Below are 12,660 nucleotides of genomic sequence, written 5' to 3'. Positions count from 1 at the left end.
TAGTTTGTAATTTCTCCTCAAAACGCTGCAAATTCATAGAAATTGTCTTTACTCGTCTCGGTTATGCCTGGAATGGATTCTTATATGGCCACATAATCTCACCAGCTGAACCCAATCACGTGGATGTTCAATTTTGTGTTCAAACTTCTTCTTTTTTTCTCAATTATGGAGTGATCTATGTCACACTTCATATGAGTATGTCCTGGGGTCAAGAATTTGTGATCTATGCATTTTAAATGAGATTGATTCATTAATATTAAAAACATAGCCTCTAAATGGGAATTTTTGGGAGAAACAAATTAAACGACTTTTAAACTATTTGAACAATTGCTTTAAAATTTCGGGGTATTATTTAAGCACCAGAAGTCTCAGCATTCCGTGTAATGAAAAGAATCTAAGTTAATTTTTACATAAGTTATGAATATTTATAAAAACTCAAAATTTCTGATTTATTTTGCAATTTTCTAAGCAACCAATAAGGATAGACATATTCACTATATTCAGCGAACGCCATATATTAAAGTTTTTTGTACGATTTATGAGTTTCTTACTCTCAAATTTGTTTAAAATGCTTAACTTTTTGGTAATAGACGAAAAAACGAAAATTTACAGTTTTTTGATCTTCATTTGTCATCAAAATCGGCTGCAGGAAACATATAGGTTATTATTATAGATGTCCATACTACTCAAAAAATTTGGTTTCGGTGTAGAGGGGGTTGTGTCACCAACAGGATATTTTTTTTTCCTTATTTCTCTGAACTAACCTTCATGGGCAGGATTTGGAAACCTCAGTTGGATACTTAAGAACCGCAACATACCCCAATATCTGAGGAGAAAAGTATTCAACCGGTGCATCCTTCCTATCATGACATATGGGTGTCAAACCTGGACCCTAACCAAGGCAAATATGATTAAACTAGCCACAACAGAAAGAGCAATGGAAAGAGCAATGTTAGGTATACGACTGTCAGATAAAAAGAGGAACAACTGGATAAGATCAAAAACAAAAGTCGAGGACAACAACAAAATTTGCCAAACTTAAATGCAAAAAAATAGACCAACGTTAGAATACAACAAATACAACACTGGAGACCTTACGAAAATAAAAGACCGAGAGGAAGAACACAAAAATAACGAGGTGGGCTGATGATATAAAAAGAGTAGCCGGAATAAATTGGAAATATGTTGCTCGAGATAGAGACCGGTGGAGGGAGTTGGGAGAGGCCTATGTCCAAACGTGGACGATAGAAGGCTAAGAAGAAGGACAAGAACTCCGTTATCAAGTGTAGGCATTTGCTTTTATTAAATTTAATTAATTTAATTACTTAGACCATGATATTGTCCGGGTCGATGGCTTTTCCATTTTTTTGAGCTATTACTACATAAATAACTCCTTCTTTAGTTATTTCTGTAAATTCTTCATGTATTCGATCACCTGTAGATGGTGGAGTACAAGGTCTATCATCGTCAAGAACTATCTGACGTTATCCTTTCATTTATTCAGATTATAATTTTTATACCTATAGCCGAAGATGCAATATAAGGTCGATTTGCACCGATCTGTTTAATGGATAAAAATGATTGGATATGTAATTTAGCATGTTAACAGTTACAAAAAACAAGTGTTGCCCGATCTATTCTTGTTCTAACTATAATTTTAATAATAAAAAAATGACATTTTTTTATAAATTAAAAAAAAAATTCGACCCGAGCAGATATTATTTCATGACTTTTTAGGTCATTCTAAACAAAAAAGAACTTCTGTAATTTTTCTCTAAAGTTAATCATTTTCTAGTTATAAACAATTTAAAACTGAAAAAAGAACGAAAGATGACGATTTTCAAGGCTCAAAAACATAGGTATAAAATAGCATTTTTGAAATTACGAACTACCCAAATTCAATTTCAAACGTTATTCTATCAGGTCTTGATAAGTATTTTGTAGTTATTTTATTTTGAAACATTGTTTTTTAGTTGTTAATGCCTGTCTCCCCATAAGAAACCTTCTTCATTAACAATTAAAAAAAAATATGTTTTAGAATAAAACCTGGCTAAAATTTTTATCGAGGCCTGATAGAAAAAGGTATGAACTTGAATTAAGGTACTCGATGATTACAAAAATGATATTTTCACTTATGCTCTTGAGCCTTGAAAATTGTCATCTTTCTTTTTTCAGTTTTTAATTGTTTATAACTCAAAAACGATCAACTTTAGAGAAAAAATACAAAAGATCTTTTTTGTTTAGAATGTTCCAACAAATCTGAAATTACATCTGCCCCAGTCAAAAATTTTATTTTAAAATTCATAAAAAAATGTCATTTTTTAATTATCTATTAATAGCCTAATAAAATAAAAAAAAGTCGAAATGTAAATTCGTACAGGTTGAAACAAATTTTATATCAAAGTTTAGGTGTATACAAAAGATATTTTCAAAAGAGTATCCAAATCATACAAGGGGATCATTGTTTAAATAATTAAAAAGTGGTCATTTTTGCAAAAAAATTACTTTTTTAACTGCTGAGGTCATTCAATTACTAATCAAAGTCAATAGGATTATTTTCTGTAAAGTTGAAGGGTAAATCTTGCACGTAAAACTTACTTAATGAAAATTGACCCCCTCTTTATTTAAATAATTGTATATAAAACTATAAAGACTCATTTGCAAAAAATTATTTTTAGCGTTTTAAATTAAAACTATAATATATCTTTTTTTACAGAAAAAGTTGTGCTATGTTACCAAAATTAAACAAAAAAAAATTGGTCAAAAAATATTTAATATTTTTTGAGATATTGAATTTGTTTATTAAATGTTACTGTATTTTCAATTGCAAAAACGCGGTTGTTGCCAAAGAAATATTCACCTGAATAAGATCTCGTTATTTTGATTTTTATTGATAATTTCGATAAATGTATTTATAAATTCAAATTTAAACGAAACTCCCCCCTAAAATGGCATTTGAAAATTATTTAAATTTGTTTATATTTTGTTTTTTTAATAACGTCGCGGGGATTAAATATTTTGAAATACCGTTTCGACAATTTTGTTCGTGGGAGTTTTTTGCTAATTAACGAAATTTTTTTGTCGTTTTTTCTTCTTCTTTTTTTTTCTTGGAGTTATATTACTACAGGCCCTTTTAGGGTTAAATTTCATTAAGAATATTGAATCTGTGAGTTGTAGATTCTAGACCTAAAAATATTAATATTTAACTAAAATCTCTTAAATAAAATGTGACTACTTACTGAGTTACAGGGTGTTTTATTTAAAAATTTAAAAATTATTGTTACCAACTACTTTAAGACTATTTGACGTATCCTTATCATACTTGGCAGAAAGTGTGGCTATTATACACCCTACTAAATTGTGATTAATAATCGTTTCTAGGTAGTGCCAGAGGCGTACGACAGGGGATAGTGAATGATTAACCCTTCCCAAATTCTACGCCACTGAGTGAATTACTATTTTAGCGAAATTTTTCGATTCTCCAATACTTTGTATGTAAATAACTTTATTTGTATCGATAAAGTCATCAGTGTGCGAGATATTGGAAGTTTAAAATGAATGAATTATTAATGAATCAAAATAACTATGCCGTTTCATTTTAAACGTCCAATATCTCGAAAACTAATGACTTAATCGTTACCAGTAAAGAGTATATTATTTACACAAAAAGTATTGGAGAATCATAAAATTTCGCTAAAATAGTATTTCCCTCAGTGACGTAGAATTTGGGAAGGGTTAACCATTAACTATCCCCTGTCGTACGCCTCTGGTAGTAGATTGAAACTTTTATTTATCACAATTTAGTAGACTGTAGAGTATTCACACTTTCTGTTAAGTATGATAAGGATACGTCCAATAGTTTGAAAGTACTTGGTAAAAATAATTTTTAAATTTTTAAATAAAACACCCTGTAATTCAGTAAGTAGCCACATTTTATTAAAGTGATTTTAGACCAATCTTAATATTTTTAGGTCTAGAATCTACAACTTGAGATTCAACATTCTTAATGAAACTTAACCCTAAAAGGGCCCGTAGTAGTATAACTTCAAGAAAAAAAAATGAAGAGGAAAAAAAGACAAAAAAATTTGTTAATTAGTGAAAAATTCCCAGGAACCCAATTATGGAAACGGCATTTCAAAATATTTAATCCCCGCGACGTTATTAAAAAAAAAAGTTATAAACAAATTTGAATAATTTTCAAATGTCATTATAGGGGGAAGTTTAATTGAAATTTGAACATATCAATACATTTGTCGAAAATATACATAAAAATAAAAATAATAAGATTTAATACAGGTGAATATTTCTTTGGCAACAACCGCGTTTTTGCAATTGAAAATAGAGTAACATTTAATAAACAAATTCAATATCTTAAAAAATATTAAATATTTTTGGACCAATGTTTTTTCAGTTAATACTGATAACATAGTGCAACTTTTCCAGTAAAATAATATATTTTATAGTGCTTATTTAAAACGCTAAAAATATTTTTTGCAAATTTGTTTTTAAAGATTTATGTATAATTATTTAAATAAATAGGGGGTCAAATTTAATTTAATAAGTCCTATGTGAAATATTTATCCTTCAACTTTGCTGAAAACAATTCTGTAGACCTTCATTAGTAATTGAATGACTTCAGCAATTAAAAAAGTAATTTTTTTGCAAAAATGACCCCTTTTTAATTATTTAAACAATGATCCCCTTTTATGGTTTGGATACTTTTTTGAAAATATCTTTTGTACCCACCTAAACTTTGATATAAAATTTGTTTCAACCTTTACGAATTTACATTTTGATTTACATGTAGTGTAATTTTATTTTACTAGACTATAATTAATTATAGTTAAAAAAAGATTAGATCGGGAAACCCTGGTTTTTTGTAATTGTTAACATACTGAATTACATATCCAATAATTTTTATCCATTAAACAGGTCGGTGCAAATCGACCTTATATCGGATCCTCTACTACTATAGTTATTTCGTTGTTGTTATTTCTCAATATTGTTTCTTGTCTCTTTCTATATTATCTACCTGTCATTTCTTCCATTTTTTTATGAACATCGTATCTTTCCTCAATTTGCTCAATTTCTAGGTGTTTTGTTGACTTAAAGTTGTCTTTAGCTACTCTGCACTTTCTTCTATTGATTTAATTGATCCTTTGTATCCCATTGGGTTTGTTTTATGTTTACATAATAAATTGAGGTCCATGATCCCCTGTGTTATCCATTCTTGTTTTTTGTTATGTTTCGAGAACCCGACGTCTCCTTCTCATACCTTACCTATTTTCATGTTTACAACAGTATGAGTTACTTCAACGTCTGTTTGTACCAAGGTTCTATTTTTTTTCTCAATCTTGATACTTAGTTCTTCTTGCCTTTCAGGATTTTTCAGTTATGAATTGTCTATTTTTATTATGTACTTTTCTCTTTAAACTTTTAGAAATGTTTTTAGTCTAAAATCCATTAGAACTGAATTGTGATCGATATGAATATCAGTCCCAAGGTGTGTCTTAGTAGACTTAATAATATACCTATTAATGTTGTGGTCGAGCAAAATGAAGTCAAATTGAACATAACCATTAAAACCATAAAATTCAGTTAAATTCATTCAAAATTAAAGCATATTATTCCCTACAGACTGTTTAAACTGTTCAAACCTGCTGTATGTATCAGAAAAATACCTGTAAAAACAAATTTCTAATACATTATTTATTATTTGGAATATCAACAGATTGTGTGAAATAATTAAAAGTGCAGTTCACCGAAACAAACTGCAAATGGTTGAACGGAATTGCGAGAATGAAAATATTTCATAAGGTAAACGTTGCAAAATATGAAATATGGAGACAAATGGTTTTATTTATGTTGTATAAAAAGTGTAGGGTCAATAATTGATAGGTTTGTACATTTATTTTCACATGTCTCCCTAATTGATGAAATATTGAGTTGGCACGAACGAATGTACTACTACATGATACACAAAATGCAGCAAATTCGTGGAATTATTTTTCTGAAGCGGCTAATGAGAGATTTTTGAAATTTAGTTTGCTGGGATTTTGTAATATGAGCTATTTTACAATATCGTCCCTGCCATTTCCAATTATCGAATGTGAAAACTGGTAGGTACTTTTCAGGAGAGCAAAATAACTCTTTTATTAGAGACTCCTAAATCAGCGCAATGTCAAATGGGAAAATTTTTATATTTTTTGTACCTACGTAATATTTAATCCTTGTTAGATTGATAACAAATTTGAACTGCTTATCCTATGTTTCTTTCCAAAAATCACATTCGTTACTTTGCTTTTTGTATTAATCAAAGATTTGTTCCGGTCCGATGTTTCAAAGTAGCGAATGTTTAATAGCGAATAACTGTATAATAAAAAAATCCGTTAGAATGAAATCATAAACTGCCTCACAAAAATTTCTTGGAAGCGATACTGAAACAAAATTCGCACAAATTTTAAACACGTGCATTTTATTCTTCTCGGCAGTTTAGCATTTTCGACAGTTTAGAGATTATAATTGAATAACTGTTAAATAAATTAGAACACAAACTAGCGAATGTAACACATTCGACATTTAGCGTTGTACAAATATACCTTTAGTTATTTATACAAAACAAAAGTATCGAATATAACCATTTTCGTCAGTTTGCAGTAAACCAAATGAAAAAAGGTTCATATCCGATGGTTTAAACAGCATTATTTCCCGCGCTCCTAATCAAGCTACGATAACGAGAATTTGCCACAAGATGTATCACGTATAATGGTAGGGGAGCAAAGTATGCTAAATGTGCAGTCACTCGAGCGCTTTGGGGACCTATTGGGTTATGAAGAGTAGTAGGTCCTAAAACCAAAAAAAGTTAAGTAAAGTTTTCCATTTTAGTGGGCGCTTGCCATTTTGTAATTTAATTTTTCATTTCCAACAATCGTTTTATCCGATTATAACGCCATGTCTCCATAATTCGAAAAAATGTTTCGAATAAAAGTTACTTATTTTTACGTAAGGAATCCAAATCTGCAATAAAAAAATGGGAGCTCCTATTTAAGATTTTAAAGTAACCCCCCACCCCACTCCCGTGGGGGGTTGTGTTTGGTGCCATCCGATAGATTTTTCAAAAATATTGGATAAGAGTATTTTACAGTTTTTCGATCTGATGTTCATTTCGCGAAATATTGAGGGATTCGTATATAAAATATTAAATTTACCCTCCTACCCCTCTCCGTGGGAACTCGTATTTGGTATTATTCGATAGATTTTTAAAAAATATTGAGCACACATTTTTTAGTTTTTCGATCTGTCATTAATTTCGCGAAATATTCGCTTTTTTCTTGTGAAACTTTGGGACTCACCCATTTCCTTACGCCCGGCTCAAATCGTCAGATTTTTTAAATATACACTCTTTTGTATGTACTTAACTTACCTTATCTTAATCTGACAATTTCGAGTTTTTTAAGGATAGATTTTTTTTTCGGGCCCCCCTTAACGAACTCCCCTGTGTTAAGAGCCAATATATAGTAGAGGTACATCTGCAGTGTACCAGGTTTCTCCCCATATGATAATTTGACGCGCTCGAGCAACTGCAAAAATCCCCGCTTGGGCTCCCCTATCATAATGCGAGGGCAAGCTATCGAATCTGAAAAATCCGATTTTTCACATTCGATAATTGGAAATGATAGGGACGATTATGGTATTTGCGTTGTTGTCAAACCTTTATCAGAGACTTTGCTTGGGTAATGTTAGGCATGAGCCACTTTTTAAAGCGATTACAACTAACTATACCTATTAGAGCCAATGAGGAGAACTCCTCATTAATTTAAAGGACACTTTGTCATTGGACACACAAATATTGCAGATGATGAAAGAGTGAAGGAAATTAAAAGGTAGAAATAACAATGAATACAAAAAGTTGCATAGGAGTATACTAAGTTAAATAAAATGGACAAAATATGCATGGCTGATATAGAACTGTGCGGAAATTAAAAGACTATAACGCAAACATGACCATTTCCTTATGCACAAAAAAATTAACGAGGTACAGAACAAGAAAACAACGCAATACATGCATAGTTGTAGACATCGAAGGTCAGATTTTCACTACAATCGAAGATAAATTAAGAAGATGGAAAGAATATATGCAAGAATGAGTAACACGAAGTCCAACAAAAAAAAAACAAACGAAAAAGTAACTATGGCCATTAAGCGTATTAAAGATGGGAAATTACCAGTACCTGATGAGGTGTATGGTGAACTTTTAAAAACTATTAGGCACACCAAATCACAGCTCTTAAGGTGTTATTCAATGTTATTCAACAACATACTTTATATGAGACTGGTTACTTATTAAGAGACTGGCAACTATCAATATTCATTCCACTTCCCAAAAAGCCAACGCTAGAAAATGTGAAGAATATAGATTAATCAGGTTGATGAGCCATAAAATACTATAAAGTATTCCATCCTATCATTCACTCGCGCATATACACCAATTTTGGATTCAGAGCAGGACCCTGAACGACGGAAGCACTTTTCAGTTTGCAAGTTCTAATGCAGAGAGCCTGGGATCTTAACTACGGTATGTATGCTTGTTTCATTGATTTCAAGGAAGCATTTGATAACATCCCACATGGAAAACTAATCGATATCCTAAACTGGTACTCGATGGAAAGAATGTAGGACTGGTCTCAAACTTTTATCTCCAACAAAAAGCAACAGTTCTACTCTCCAACAGTTCCTAGGAGTTAGACAGCCAGACAGAGTTGTATACTGTCACCAGCATTATTTAACATATACGTAGGTATATACATAGGTATTTAACATAATATACATAGACGCCTTGGACGAATCGGACGATATTATTGCAGTAAATAGACAACTTACAAATAATATTAGATATTATTATGCAGATGATAGAGTATTGCTGGCAGATATTGCGCACTAGCGCAGGGCTCCAAAGAATGATACATAATGTTGTAAAAACATGTAATAAATACGGCCTAAAACTAAATAATAAGAAGACCAAAATAATGATCGTTAGTAATAACAACATCTTCTTCTTAAAGTGCGTATCCGTTCAGGATGTTGGCGATCATCATGGCTATCTTGACTTTGTTTACCGCAGCGCGGAACAGTTCAGTGGTAGTCGTGTTATACCACTTTCGTAAATTTTGAAGCCAGGAAATGCGTCTTCTTCCCGGTCCTCTTTTACAATTTACCTTCCCTTGGAGAATCAGTTGGAGAAGGCCGTAACGTTCTTGATTTCTCATTACATGTCCTAGCTTTTCTATTTTTTTTTGTTTTGATGGTTATGAGAATTTCACACTCTTTCTCCATTGTACGCAGGACTTTCACATTATTAATTCGTTCAACCCAGGATGTACGTAAGATGCGCCTATAACACCACATTTCGAAAGCTTCGAGCCGATTCATAGATGCAACAGTTAGTGTCCACGCTTCCATTCAACAGACCGTATTTTGTTTTTAATGATATGTCTCTACTGTTGAAAATGGGTCTCATTCTAACGTATTCTGCTTTCGCTTTTATTATTCGCTGTTTAATTTCTGTCGAGTGGTTCCATTGGCTATTTAAATTCGTACCCAGATATGTATATTGATCAACTCTTTCGATATTCTGTTGGATGATTGTAAGTTGAGCGTTTAGTATTGGTTTTTTACTAATTGTCATAAATTTGGTCTTCTTTATGTTTAGAGCTCGTCCGTATCTGTTGCTGACTTCTGTTATACGATTTGTTAATATCTGTAAATCATTCAGATTATCGTCAAAAACTATGGTGTCATCTGCATATCTAATGTTATTCAACCATTAACCATTTATTAATACTCCCTTCGCACAACCTTCTAAAGCTTCCTTAAATACCCATTCAGCGTAAATATTGAATAGTAGTGGAGATAAAATATAGCCCTGTCGTACTTCTCGTTCTATTGCAATTTTATCAGTCAACTGGTTTTCTATTTTGATTTTGGCCGTTTGATTGTAATAAATGTTTCTGATAATTCTCAGATCTTTGTTGTCAATTCCAATTTCTTGCATTATAGTTATTAATTTGTCATGTTTCACTTGGTCAAATGCTTCATGGTAATCTATAAAGCATACGCATATATTACAATTTACATCCCTGCATCTCTAAAATAGGACTTGTACAGCAAAAATGGCTTCCCGTGTTCCCAGAGCATCACGAAATCAGAATTGTGTTCTTGTTATTTGTTCCTCGCACTTTGTATATATTCTTTTGTGAATGACCTTTAGAAATGTTTTAACCTTTAACTACCCGCGCATCAAGTTATAACATAACTACACGCGTGGCGTACTTTGTACGCCACAAAAAAATACACTTAAAAACAGCGGATTTGTTTAATTTTTTTTTGAAAAAATACACTTACTTTTTGTTATAAACCTTATTCGGCATCAGTGAATACTTGGAGTTCCTTTTCAGTAAGCCAATTGGGATTTATAACTGGAATCATGGAATAACTGGATTCCATGATAAATAAAATTACTAATAAAAAATTTTTTTAAATGTGATTTTTTACAGGAGAAAAAGTATTGTTTACAAAGAAAAATATATTTTTTGCCATAATGACTAAAAAACAATTAAAATATGTACTTATATTACGACTTATAGTAATATAATCCTGGGGTATATTGTCCACCACCGGAAACAACAAATAATAAAATGTAAATTACGATCTTTCCAGAACGCCGATTATAACGAAACTAAAACCAAATTGTAAAGCACATTCCAGTGATAGGTTAGAAAAATAAGCAAGGTCAAAAATTAAATTTTTAAATATATTTCCAGTAGAATTCTTATACCTGGCGTACAAAGTACGCCGGCGCGTGTAGTTAAAGGTTAAGTAAGTGGCTCATAAGGCTTATAATTCTATAGTCTTCGCGCTTTCTCGCATTGGGATTTTTTGGAAGATTTATAAAAGTTGATTCTAGCCATTTTTGGGGAATTATGCCTGTGTCATATATACAATATTGTTAAATATATTTGTCAACCATTTTATGCCGTCGTAGTCCATAAGTTTTAAGAATTCGGAATGAAAATTATCAGGGTCTACTGCTTTACCATCTTTGGTACTTTTGATTTCATACTTTACTTCTTCGAGTGTAAGTGGAGCCCCAGATTCGCAATTGGTGTTTGTTGTGATGCCAGTGATCACCAACATAAATACCCAAATTACAATAAACAATAGACCAATAGAAAGAGTAGCTACAGAAAATATGCTATTTTCAAATTTTTCAACTTTGCTATGTACAATAGTTTTCTGCATTTGAATTAATTATTGTATTACTTGATAAACGTACTGAACTCTCAGGAAATAGTAAAATTTAATCAATCCTTATCAGCAATCATTTACATAATCCAATTAGAAAATTCAACTGTTTACAAACTTATAGTTCTTTTCCTTATCAAAAATGACTACATTACTAGCAGTAAAAAATAATGACCTTAATTTAAAACTTTACATTACTAATTCGTTAGTAGTTCAATATGTAGTTTTTGTGACGAATGTGAAGTTTTCAGAACTATTTCAAGATGTTAGGAGAAAACATTTTTAAATTGCAAAAATGATATTGATATTCAGCAAAACAGATTTAGTATAGAACATTCTGGTAAGAATTTGTTTATTATTAAAATACAATGCTCTTTAAAATGATTGCACCAACTGTAAATATTAAAATCTGTAAAAATGTAAAAATCAGTTGTTTGCCAAGATAGCCACTATACAGGGTTGGACACTCAGAACAGTCTATCCTGTATCTATCTAATCAGCCATAATAGTAGGGGAGCAAAGTATGCTAAATGTGCAGTCACTCGAGCGCTTTGGGGACCTATTGGGTTGTGAATAGTAGGTCCTAAAGCCAAAAAAAGTTAAGTAAAGTTTTCCATTTTAGTGGGTGCTTGTCATTTTTTAATTTAATTTTCCATTTCCAACAATCGTTTTCTCCGATTATAACGCCAACTATCCATAATTCGGAAAAATGTTTCGAATAAAAGTTACTTTTTTTTACATAAGGAATCCAAATTTGCAATAAAAAATGGGAGCTCCTATTTAACATTTTAAAGTAACCCCTACCCCACTTCCGTGGGGGGTCGTGTTTGGTGCCACTCGATAGATTTTTCAAAAATATTGAATAAGTGTATTTTACAGTTTTTCGATCTGATGTTCATTTCGCGAAATATCGCGGGATCCGTATTTAAAATATTAAATTTACCCCCCACCCCTCTCCGTGGGAAGTCGTGTTTGATATCGTTCGAGAGATTTTTATAAAATATTGAGCACATTTTTTTTAGTTTTTCGATATGTCATTCATTTCGCGAACTATTCGCTTTTTTCTTGTGAAATTTTGGGACACACCCATTTCCTTACGCCTGGCTCCAATCGTCAGATTTTTGAAATATACACTCTTTTGCATGTATTTAACTTACCTTATCTTAATCTGACAATTTCGAGTTTTCTTAAGGATAGATCTTTTTTCGGGCCCCCCTTAACGAACTCCCCTCTGTTAAGAGCCAATATATGGTAGAGGTACATCTGCAGGGTACCAGGTTTCTCCCCATATGCTAATCTGACGCGCTCGAGTAACTGCAAAAATCCCCGCCTGGGCTCCCCAACCATAAACATCTATAC

At 31.6% G+C, this 12,660-nt stretch overlaps 1 protein-coding gene across 3 annotated transcripts in view; it reads left to right on the top strand.

Moving 5' to 3' along the window:
* The window catches only part of LOC114324242 (glutathione hydrolase 1 proenzyme), a 128,740-nt gene that overhangs the window by 25,157 nt on the left and 90,923 nt on the right, over positions 1 to 12,660 (top strand). Inside the window, exon 1 of one of the 3 annotated variants that reach the window (XM_028272031.2) lies at positions 11,516 to 11,641. The exons of the other annotated variants lie outside the window; for them this stretch is intronic. The gene's annotated coding sequence lies outside the window, so the exon portion shown is untranslated. Of the gene's footprint in view, positions 1 to 11,515; positions 11,642 to 12,660 lie in introns of those variants that run through there. 3 annotated transcript variants of the gene reach the window in all.

Source organism: Diabrotica virgifera, chromosome 3 (assembly GCF_917563875.1).
Source record: "Diabrotica virgifera virgifera chromosome 3, PGI_DIABVI_V3a".
NCBI lineage: Eukaryota > Metazoa > Arthropoda > Insecta > Coleoptera > Chrysomelidae > Diabrotica > Diabrotica virgifera.
Note: the sequence above shows the minus strand (reverse complement) of the source record. Positions and strands in the feature narration are given on the sequence as shown.